We start from the raw sequence: 11,859 nt of genomic DNA on the forward strand, positions 1-11,859 counted from the left end.
ATTGCGAGTCCTACGGTAACTCCCCCAGTGGAGAAGCAGCGCAGACGCCTGCAGGCGCCATTAACAAGCGGGGGCTGGGCAGGGAGGCGCAGCGCGGGCTGCATCGCTTAGAGTAAGAATCTGGCCTGAATACCCTGAGCACTATCTGAGCGAAATAATTTGGGCTAACAAACCAGACTGTGGGATATCTACTACGCGAAAAGCCAGCCCCAACCTAAGACCGCCAGGCCCGCGCACGGAACAAAGAATTGAACAGAGATAGCCGGCTGCAGACCTTCCCCCTCCGGTGATAGGCAGCCAGAGCCGGAAGGGGGCAATCGCAGCCCCAGAGAGACATTATCTATAAAACTGTAAGCAGGCTTCTTTGCTAACTAAAACTTCTTGGGGGTCTGGACGGTTAACATCTGCCTAAGAAGGTGCGCCGGTTTTGCGCCCAGATAACCGAGTGGCGGGGAGGCGATAAGTCTCAGCATTGGCGCTCGCCAAACACCTCATCACTTGAGCTGCTCGGACCTGGGAAGAGCACAATACTCAGGCCCAACTGAGTCTGCGCCTCTGAGGACTATCCGAGTGCCTGAACCTGAGCGGCTTGGACCTGGGAGGTACATGCAACCCAGGGCCAGCCTCGGATTGTTCCCGGCGGAACAACCTAGAGCCCGAGCAGTGTGGGCAGGGAGGCTACACGCGCAGTGAGCGGGGGCAGACCCAGTGTGGCTGAGGCACTGCGAGCGCACGCCAGTGTTATTTGCTTGCAGCATCCCTCCCTCCCTCCCCACAGCGCGACTGAACAAAGAGAAGAAATACAGTTCCACCCATCAGAACACTGACACAAGCTTCCCTAACCAGGAAACCTTGACAAGCCACCTGTACAAACCCACACACAGTGAGGAATAGCCACAATAAAGAGAACTCCACAAACTGCCAGAATACAGAAAGGACACCCCATACTCAGCAATTTAAACAAGATGAAGAGACAGAGGAATAGCCAGCACATAAAGGAACAGGATAAATGCCCACCAAACCAAACAAAAGAGGAAGAGATAGGGAATCTACCTGATAAAGAATTCCGAATAATGATAGTGAAATTGATCCAAAATCTAGAAATTAAAATGGAATCACAGATAAATAGCTTGGAGACAAGGATTGAGAAGATGCAAGAAAGGTTTAACAAGGACCTAGAAGAAATAAAAAAGAGTCAATATACAATGAATAATGCAATAAATGAAATTAAAAACACTCTGGAGGCAACAAATAGTAGAATAACAGAGGCAGAAGATAGGATTAGTGAATTAGAAGATAGAATGGTAGAAATAAATGAATCAGAGAGAATAAAAGAAAAACGAATTAAAAGAAATGAGGACAATCTCAGAGACCTCCAGGACAATATTAAACGCTACAACATTCGAATCATAGGGGTTCCAGAAGAAGAAGACAAAAAGAAAGACCATGAGAAAATACTTGAGGAGATAATAGTTGAAAACTTCCCTAAACTGGGGAAGGAAATAATCACCCAAGTCCAAGAAACCCAGAGAATCCCAAACAGGATAAACCCAAGGCGAAACACCCCAAGACACATATTACTCAAATTAACAAAGATCAAACACAAAGAACAAATATTAAAAGCAGCAAGGGAAAAACAACAAATAACACACAAGGGAATTCCCATAAGGATAACAGCTGATCTTTCAATAGAAACTCTTCAAGCCAGGAGGGAATGGCAAGACATACTTAAAATGATGAAAGAAAATAACCTACAGCCCAGATTATTGTACCCAGCAAGGATTTCATTCAAGTATGAAGGAGAAATCAAAAGCTTCTCAGATAAGCAAAAGCTGAGAGAATTCTGCACCACCAAACCAGCTCTACAACAAATACTAAAGGATATTCTCTAGACAGGAAACACAAAAATGGTGTATAAATTCGAACCCCAAACAATAAAGTAAATGGCAACGGGATCATACTTATCAGTAATTACCTTAAACGTAAATGGGTTGAATGCCCCAACCAAAAGACAAAGACTGGCTGAATGGATACAAAAACAAGACCCCTACATATGTTGTCTACAGGAGACCCACCTCAAAACAGGGGACACATACAGACTGAAAGTGAAGGGCTGGAAAAAGATTTTCCATGCAAATAGGGACCAAAAGAAAGCAGGAGTAGCAATACTCATATCAGATAAAATAGACTTTAAAACAAAGGCTGTGAAAAGAGACAAAGAAGGTCACTACATAATGATCAAAGGATCAATCCAAGAAGAAGATATAACAATTATAAATATATATGCACCCAACACGGGAGCACCGCAGTATGTAAGACAAATGCTAACAAGTATGAAAGGAGAAATTAACAATAACACAATAATAGTGGGAGACTTTAATACCCCACTCACACCTAAGGATAGATCAACTAAACAGAAAATTAATAAGGAAACACAAACTTTAAACGATACAATAGACCAGTTAGACCTAATTGATATCTATAGGACATTTCATCCCAAAACAATGAATTTCACCTTTTTCTCAAGCGCACATGGAACCTTCTCCAGGATAGATCACATCCTGGGCCATAAAGCTAGCCTTGGTAAATTCAAAAAAATAGAAATCATTCCAAGCATCTTTTCTGACCACAATGCAGTAAGATTAGATCTCAATTACAGGAGAAAAACTATTAAAAATTCCAACATATGGAGGCTGAACAACACGCTGCTGAATAACCAACAAATCACAGAAGAAATCAAAAAAGAAATCAAAATTTGCATAGAAACGAATGAAAATGAAAACACAACAACCCAAAACCTGTGGGACACAGTAAAAGCAGTCCTAAGGGGAAAGTTCATAGCAATACAGGCACACCTCAAGAAACAAGAAAAAAGTCAAATAAATAACCTAACTCTACACCTCAAACAACTAGAAAAGGAAGAAATGAAGAACCCCAGGGTTAGTAGAAGGAAAGAAATCTTAAAAATTAGAGCAGAAATAAATGCAAAAGAAACAAAAGAGACCATAGCAAAAATCAACAAAGCCAAAAGCTGGTTCTTTGAAAGGATAAATAAAATTGACAAACCATTAGCCAGACTCATCAAGAAACAAAGGGAGAAAAATCAAATCAATAAAATTAGAAATGACAGTGGAGAGATCACAACAGACAATATAGAAATACAAAGGATCATAAGAGACTATTATCAACAATTATATGCCAATAAAATGGACAACGAGGAAGAAATGGACAAATTCTTAGAAAAGTACAACTTTCCAAAACTCGACCAGGAAGAAATAGAAAACCTTAACAGACCCATCACAAGCATGGAAATTGAAACTGTAATCAAAAATCTTCCAGCAAACAAAAGCCCAGGTCCAGACGGCTTCACAGCTGAATTCTACCAAAAATTTAGAGAAGAGCTGACACCTATCCTGCTCAAACTCTTCCAGAAAATTGCAGAGGAAGGTAAACTTCCAAACTCATTTTATGAGGCCACCATCACCCTAATACCAAAACCTGACAAAGATGCCACAAAAAAAGAAAACTACAGGCCAATATCACTGATGAACATAGATGCAAAAATCCTAAACAAAATTCTAGCAATCAGAATCCAACAACACATTAAAAAGATCATACACCATGACCAAGTGGGCTTTATCCCAGGGATGCAAGGATTCTTCAATATCCGCAAATCAATCAATGTAATACACCACATTAACAAATTGAAAAACAAAAACCATATGATTATCTCAATAGATGCAGAGAAAGCCTTTGACAAAATTCAACACCCATTTATGATAAAAACTCTCCAGAAAGCAGGAATAGAAGGAACATACCTCAACATAATAAAAGCTATATATGACAAACCCACAGCAAACATTATCCTCAATGGTGAAAAATTGAAAGCATTTCCTCTAAAGTCAGGAACAAAACAAGGGTGCCCACTTTCACCATTACTATTCAACATAGTTTTGGAAGTTTTGGCTACAGCAATCAGAGCAGAAAAAGAAATAAAAGGAATCCAAATTGGAAAAGAAGAAGTAAAACTCTCACTATTTGCAGATGACATGATCCTCTACATAGAAAACCCTAAAGACTCCACCAGAAAATTACTAGAACTAATCAATGATTATAGTAAAGTTGCAGGATATAAAATCAACACACAGAAATCCCTTGCATTCCTATACACTAATAATGAGAAAACAGAAAGAGAAATTAAGGAAACAATTCCATTCACCATTGCAACGGAAAGAATAAAATACTTAGGAATATATCTACCTAAAGAAACTAAAGACCTATATATAGAAAACTATAAAACACTGGTGAAAGAAATCAAAGAGGACACTAATAGATGGAGAAATATACCATGTTCATGGATTGGAAGAATCAATATAGTGAAAATGAGTATACTACCCAAAGCAATTTATAGATTCAATGCAATCCCTATCAAGCTACCAACAGTATTCTTCACAGAGCTAGAACAAATAATTTCACAATTTGTATGGAAATACAAAAAACCTTGAATAGCCAAAGCGATCTTGAGAAAGAAAAATGGAACTGGAGGAATCAACCTACCTGACTTCAGGCTCTACTACAAAGCCACAGTTATCAAGACAGTATGGTACTGGCACAAAGACAGAAATATAGATCAATGGAACAAAATAGAAAGCCCAGAGATAAATCCACACACATATGGACACCTTATCTTTGACAAAGGAGGCAAGAATATACAGTGGATTAAAGACAATCTCTTTAACAAGTGGTGCTGGGAAATCTGGTCAACCACTTGTAAAAGAATGAAACTAGAACACTTTCTAACACCATATACAAAAATAAACTCAAAATGGATTAAAGATCTCAACATAAGACCAGAAACTATAAAACTCCTAGAGGAGAACATAGGCAAAACACTCTCTGACATACATCACAGCAGGATCCTCTATGACCCACCTCCCAGAATATTGGAAATAAAAGCAAAAATAAACAAATGGGACCTAATTAAACTTAAAAGCTTCTGCACATCAAAGGAAACTATTAGCAAGGTGAAAAGACAGCCTTCAGAATGGGAGAAAATAATAGCAAATGAAGCAACCGACAAACAACTAATCTCAAAATTATACAAGCAACTCCTACAGCTCAACTCCAGAAAAATAAATGACCCAATCAAAAAATGGGCCAAAGATCTAAATAGACATTTCTCCAAAGAAGACATACAGATGGCTAACAAACACTTGAAAAGATGTTCAACATCACTCTTTATCAGAGAAATGCAAATCAAAACCACTATGAGGTACCATTTCACACCAGTCAGAATGGCTGCGATCCAAAAGTCTACAAATAATAAATGCTGGAGAGGGTGTGGAGAAAAGGGAACCCTCTTACACTGTTGGTGGGAATGCAAATTAGTACAGCCACTATGGAGAACAGTGTGGAGATTCCTTAAAAAACTGGAAATAGAACTGCCTTATGATCCAGCAATCCCACTGCTGGGCATACACACTGAGGAAACCAGAAGGGAAAGAGACACGTGTACCCCAATGTTCATCGCAGCACTGTTTATAATAGCCAGGACATGGAAGCAACCTAGATGTCCATCAGCAGATGAATGGATAAGAAAGCTGTGGTACATATACACAATGGAGTATTACTCAGCCATTAAAAAGAATACATTTGAATCAGTTCTAATGAGGTGGATGAAACTGGAGACTATTATACAGAGTGAAGTAAGCCAGAAGGAAAAACATAAATACAGTATACTAACGCATGTATATGGAATTTAGAAAGATGGTAACGATAACCCTGTGTACGAGACAGCAAAGGAGACACTGATGTATAGAACAGTCTTATGGACTCTGTGGGAGAGGGTGGGAAGATTTGGGAGAATGTCATTGAAACATGTGAAATGTCATGTATGAAACGAGATGCCAGTCCAGGTTCAGTGCACGATGCTGGATGCTTGGGGCTGGTGCGCTGGGAAGGCCCAGGGGGATGGTATGGGGAGGTTGGGAGGGAGGAGGGTTCAGGATGGGGAGCATGTGATTTTTTTAAAATTAATAAAAAATAAATAAATAAATAAATAAAAAGAAATACTTCCAATGATCTAAAATTTCAACAAACAATTTGGAAAATACCAGATGTCACCAGGATACAGGTACACAAACAGCTCAAAGATTCATTCACAAAATCATCCAAACATCAATGAATAAAACAATCAGAAACCAAACGAAATTTCAAAATACAGGACAGACATATAAAGTCACAATACATTCTCTTCTCTACTTCATAACAGTACTTTTTTAACAACATGCCAAGCTTCAACTGCAACATTATTCATGGTTTACAAAATTCCTTACTTTTTTATGCTTTTATCAATTCCTTAATCTGAAATGCTACCCTGTACGCTTCCTGACAAATAACTTTTCATCTTTTAAGACTCAACCTGTTTTGTGAAGTTGTCCTTGATTACAGCTATCTTTTCTCAGATAAACGGGTATCCCTTTCCTTGTAGCTACCTTAGAACTTTATAGATTTTTCTAGTGTATCTTCATCACCTGAATTGTAAATTATTTTTTCACATGCCTATCTTCTTGGCTCCTAAACTGCACAGGACAAGCTCTTAAAAATCACTTTTGTATAAATAGTCCTTATTTATTTTATTCAATAATTATTTATCAGCTTTCTGCTCTGTACTAGACACTGGAGTTTAAAGAAAATGTAGATAAAAGATGTCAGGGAATGCTTTTCTAGAGATATTGCCTGAGCGGAGACTTACACAGTCCAAGGGAAGGAGAGGGAAGGCATGCAAGGCTGTAACAAGATGGGGAGAGAAGCACACACACAACAGGGTAAATATCTGTCGAGAGTAGAGAGACAGGTCAGGAGGGCATCACCAGCAATTCAGAATTCCACAGCAAACGACAGAAAGGGCGAGAGATGAAGTGTCAGGCAGAAGTCAGATTATGAAAGCCTCACATGTCACTTTATGATGCCTGGACATTAATGTGATTTGAAGAGTGGTTCACAGTCACACTTGCTTTTGAGAGAGGTGACTCTAAATGCTACAAGAGGAATGGATTTGAAGGGCATACAAATACATGGAGGGAGATGAATCTGAAGGCATTATTAATGGAAGGAAACAAAGGTTATGCAGGCCTGAACTGGGGGAGCGTTTCCAGAAATACTTAGGGTATAAAATGTTCTGAGTCCAGTATAGAATAAATCATTATGAAGTGAATAAATGTACAAATCCGGGGGCCCTGAAGGAGTAGCCTCTGCTGGTTACTTTCTAAAAGGTATCGACTGAGATGACAAATGATCTACATGAACGGTCTGAAGTCGCTTCTATTTATTTTGTAGTTTTCCTATTTCCCATCTTCCTCTGTTGAAGGGACTGGATAGGTTTTATCTGAATTTGTGTTTCGTGGACATACCAAGCTAATGGACAAACAAGGGCAAACAAGTCACTTCTATAGATTAAAAAAAAAAAAAAAAACACACTGAGTTTATAGCTTGTAGTCACTATTCTAGGAAATAACTGAGAATCTTTTGTAAATGCAAAGTTAACCCTATAGGTGAGGATAGAAAAGAAAAAACTAGGAGTGAAAAAAAAGAAACAGTATATGATTTCTTACTATAGCTCTGACAATATGACTGATTAAAGGTGTTAAATTAATTGGTATTTATGGACAACACATATTAGACATGGTTACTCAATAGACTGGGCATCCTAGTAGAATCAGAATTGACTTTCTATATACTGCTTTTAATGATACAGCACTCTTTCAATATTGCTATGAAGTTACATTTTGAGAAGGCAATCTCTAGATGTCTACTGAGGTCTCCCAACTAGTCCCAGAGTTCTAAATATAATCCTGCTACCCACTCTCAGGTATATGCTAAATACTAGGCTAACCAAAGTTACTTTCTCCTAACTCTCACTGTATTTATTGTATTACTGTGGTCAGAGGGAGAATGCAAACACCTTGCTAAGAGGTATTGCTTGGCTGTAGGTTGCATAAAAGGAGTCAGCACAAGGTAGGTTTTGCCACAAAATCTAATTTGGAACCGTCAGAATAATGGTTAGGCCGTGCCCAGGTGGCCCACAGCTGAGTGCCCCGGGCTTCTGCATTACCTTGTTTGCTTCTTCTGTTTTCTGGCAGCTGAAACCAGCACAGCTATGGAGCGTGTAATTCCCCAGAAACACCACTCCAATAGTCATCTTTTACCTATTACAGTCATCTGTCCAAATTCTGTGGACGCTGACTGACTTTTGGTCATGACTGTGACGCCAGTGGACACTGATCAGCTTCCAAGGCCCCGCTCTTTGGTGAGTCTCATTACTGAGGCTCAAACTAGGAGAATCGGAATCTGAAAAATCTGAAAACACTTTCCATTTATTAGAATGTCAGTAAGAATACTGCTCTAACTAACTTGTACAGTCTTTCTTCAGAGAATCGGTTCCATGTCCTCCTCTCCCCTCACTCACTAGTCCTTCAGAGCTTATTATATCTTACACTTCACTGCCATTCATGAAGAGACGTTAACTAGTGTCTCATTTTTTCTACTTGCTAATTTTCTAGTATTACTTACTTTTATTCACTCAATCTCTACTACATATTCTGTATTCGATAAGAACTTTATGAATAATTATTTTTCTTCAACATACAAATATTTTATTAACAAAATGTATGGCATTTATTTTACATTTAATTATGCATGACAATATTGTGTGTTCTAGAGACCATGGTTTTAAAAACACTTTTAATGAATGGTACTACCTTAATTAATGGTACAAACCAAGACAATGTATTAAAAAGCAAAGACATCACTTTGCCGACAAAGGTCTGTATAGTCAAAGCTATGGTTTTTGCAGTAGTTACAGAGGGATGTGAGAGTTGGACCGTAAAGAAGGCTGACTGCCAAAGAAATGATGCTTTCAAATTGTGGTGCTACAGAAGACTCTTGAGAGTCCCTGGAGAGCAAAGAGACCAAACCAGTCAATCCTAAGGGAAATGAATCCTGAAAACACACTGGAAGGACTGATGCTGAAACTGGAGCTCCAATACTTTGGGCACCTGATTGATGTGAAGAACCAACTCACTGGAAAAGACCCTGATGCTGGAAAATATTGAGGGGAGGAGAAGGAGACAGCAGAGGGTGAGATGGTTGGATAGCATCACTCATTCAGTTGACATGACTAGGCGAACTCGGGGAGATGGTGAGGGACAGGGAGGCCTGGCGTACTAAAGCCCATGGGGTCACAAAGAGATGGACACGATTTAGCGACTGAACATCACCAACAGCAACTACTTTAATTACAAAGAGACAGCCTTTTCTCAATGTATCAGTGTCTTCAGAACCCATCTTTTAAGCCTTGGATAAATATCATAAACATATAAGAAATGATAGGCTTGTATGTGGCTAATTGTTTCCACGTGAAAATAGGATAAGTCGAGGACAACACTGGATCCAAAGAGCACAGAGCACCATGAGACAAGAATGAATACAACACAAAAATATTTGCTTCAAAAAACAAAAAGCTGTCAGGTCTAAATTTCTTAAGAGAAGTCAAAGAAACAAGCAAGAAACCCTGTTTCAACTCAAGGTCCCCTTTATCATTTCACATCTAACCACTTCAACAGTTTAAAACTGTGGTTCTCAAGTGTGTCCTGAGAATCCCTGAAGTTCAGAGACCATCAGGTCAGGGGGTCCAAGAGGTCAGAACTATTTTCACAACAACACTAAATGTTACTTCCATTCTCATTCTCTTCTGAGTGCACAGTGGAGTTCTTCAGAGACACGACATGTGATATTATAACTCTAATGACAAATGGAATTAGCCATTATGATTCTGTGTTCTTGTATTTTAAGTTTTTCAGCTTTGTTTTCCAATACAGTGAACATCAATAAATACAACCTACTTAAACAAAAGTTCCATGGCATTCTCAATGATTTTTAGAAGTACAAAAGGATCCTAAAGCCAAACTTTGAGAATCACTGTTTTAAAAGATTATGTCTATCAAAAAGTCATTAAAGTATGAGTACTTCCCCTACTTCTAATAATCAAAGATACCACAAAAACAACACACACACAAAGTCTGCTAAACAAAACATCTGTTTGGCCTACATTCATCTGTGTAACAACACTAAAATGAAATAATTATAAGCTGAAATACAACTGATATATTAGCAAGAGAAGCTTTACTCTAGGTAAAGGTCAAAGTTCAAATAAGCATTTTTGGACCCTGGAAAAATCTTAGGATCTAATAATTAATTTCTGAGAATCCCTAAGAAGTATACAGACTGCAAACTGAGAACTTCAGGGTATCAAAACATATACAGAAACATATTGAGTTCAAGTTTACATTTTAAAAATTTCTTGTTCTTATGCTTGTACCTATCTTTTTTTCAAAACATGGATACCAATAATAACATTTGCCTTATGTATGTCAAATGCTTCAATTAAATTTGCAAAAAAAAAGTTAGCAGTATGAGGACTGAGCATTTCAAATACTTCAGTGTCCCTCTTTTCAGAGTTACGTGTGTATTGCAAAATTTACCTGAAGTGGATGTTTGTAAATCCTTCATTCTGACTGTTTTACTAGGAACAGAATCTTTCACTAAGACTGCAGGCTGAATGGGTTTGGAAACAAGTTGGTTAATAAATAATGTACCTTTGATACTATCCACAGTTCATAATTCAAGATAAAAACATAAATGATTTTACCTTCACGTTAGGATATTTCTCAGGAGAATCTAAAAGGCAAAAGGGACATAGAGTTAATTACATGTAAATATGAAAGCCAGTTCTACATTCATGCAGAATTAGTACTGAGCAGAAATCCTTATGCTCAGCCTTGGCAGTGAATACATTTGGTTTTAGTGTCTTGTTTTCAGGGGGATGTTAGGACACCAGCAAGACAGACTATGAATCCACTACAGATAGTGAAGAAAAAGTAGAAATAAAGGTTTAACAAAACATGCAGTTCAGATTTCAAAAGTAACATTACGTTTTCAATGACTTAATAAAATATTAAAGTACACACAGACCAATGTGAACATGACTGATGAGGAGAAAAGTGATCTTAATCAGAGGAACAAATCATGACCCCAAAGAGATAAATGTGAAAGTAGATAGTAAACTGCAACAGCATTATCTTGAATGCAATACAGCAGTATCATTTACACCATTATACTACAAGTATTTATCATGTTCTTCAATCTGTCCAGTCATTTAAGAAGTGCACAGCTGGGATGACAGTTCAACTGAATGCATAATTCATTTCTCATCAGAGAAAGAGTAGTGAACTGATTAGCTGGGATACACACTTGTAGAATAATGGTTCATAAAAATATTCACTTTTTTTCATACCCATGTGGGCTACTGGTATGCCTACATGTCTTGGCTCCTCTAGTTTAGCCATCTTAAAGTTTCTTGATCCAATCATGCAAGAAGGTATATAAGACACATTTAGAAAATAATGTATAATAAGTTCTCAATATTGAAATATAATTATCAAAAAGGAAATAATAAATTTAACTGTCACACAATTATTAGATATTAAAAACCTTGCATGCTTCAAAATCAGTGTCAGATAAGATCAGATCAGTCACTCAGCCGTGTCTGACTCTTTGCAACCCCATGAATCGCAGCACGCCAGGCCTCCCTGTCCATCACCAACTCCCGGAGTTCACTCAGACTCACGTCCATCGAGTCAGTGATGCCATCCAGCCATCTCATCCTCTGTCATCCCCTTCTCCTCCTGCCCCCAATCCCTCCCAGCATCAGTCTTTTCCAATGAGTCAACTCCTCGCATGAGGTGGCCCAAAGTACTGGAGTTTCAGCTTTAGCATCATTCCTTCCAAAGAAATCCCAAG

General features: G+C 38.3%; 1 long non-coding RNA gene across 1 annotated transcript; it reads right to left on the reverse strand.

Moving 5' to 3' along the window:
* Positions 1-5,494: 5,494 nt before the first annotated feature.
* LOC147347902 (uncharacterized) lies at positions 5,495-11,475 on the reverse strand. Its single transcript, XR_015150814.1, has 3 exons — positions 11,354-11,475; positions 10,709-10,737; positions 5,495-10,614 (listed from the first exon to the last, which is right to left on the reverse strand). It is a non-coding gene; the product is annotated as an uncharacterized LOC147347902 (long non-coding RNA).
* Between the last annotated feature and the right edge of the window lie 384 nt (positions 11,476-11,859).

This window comes from Bos grunniens, chromosome 22 (assembly GCF_055505025.1).
Source record: "Bos grunniens cultivar Pamir isolate PY7600 chromosome 22, Bosgru_T2T1.0, whole genome shotgun sequence".
In the NCBI taxonomy this organism is placed as follows: domain Eukaryota; kingdom Metazoa; phylum Chordata; class Mammalia; order Artiodactyla; family Bovidae; genus Bos; species Bos grunniens.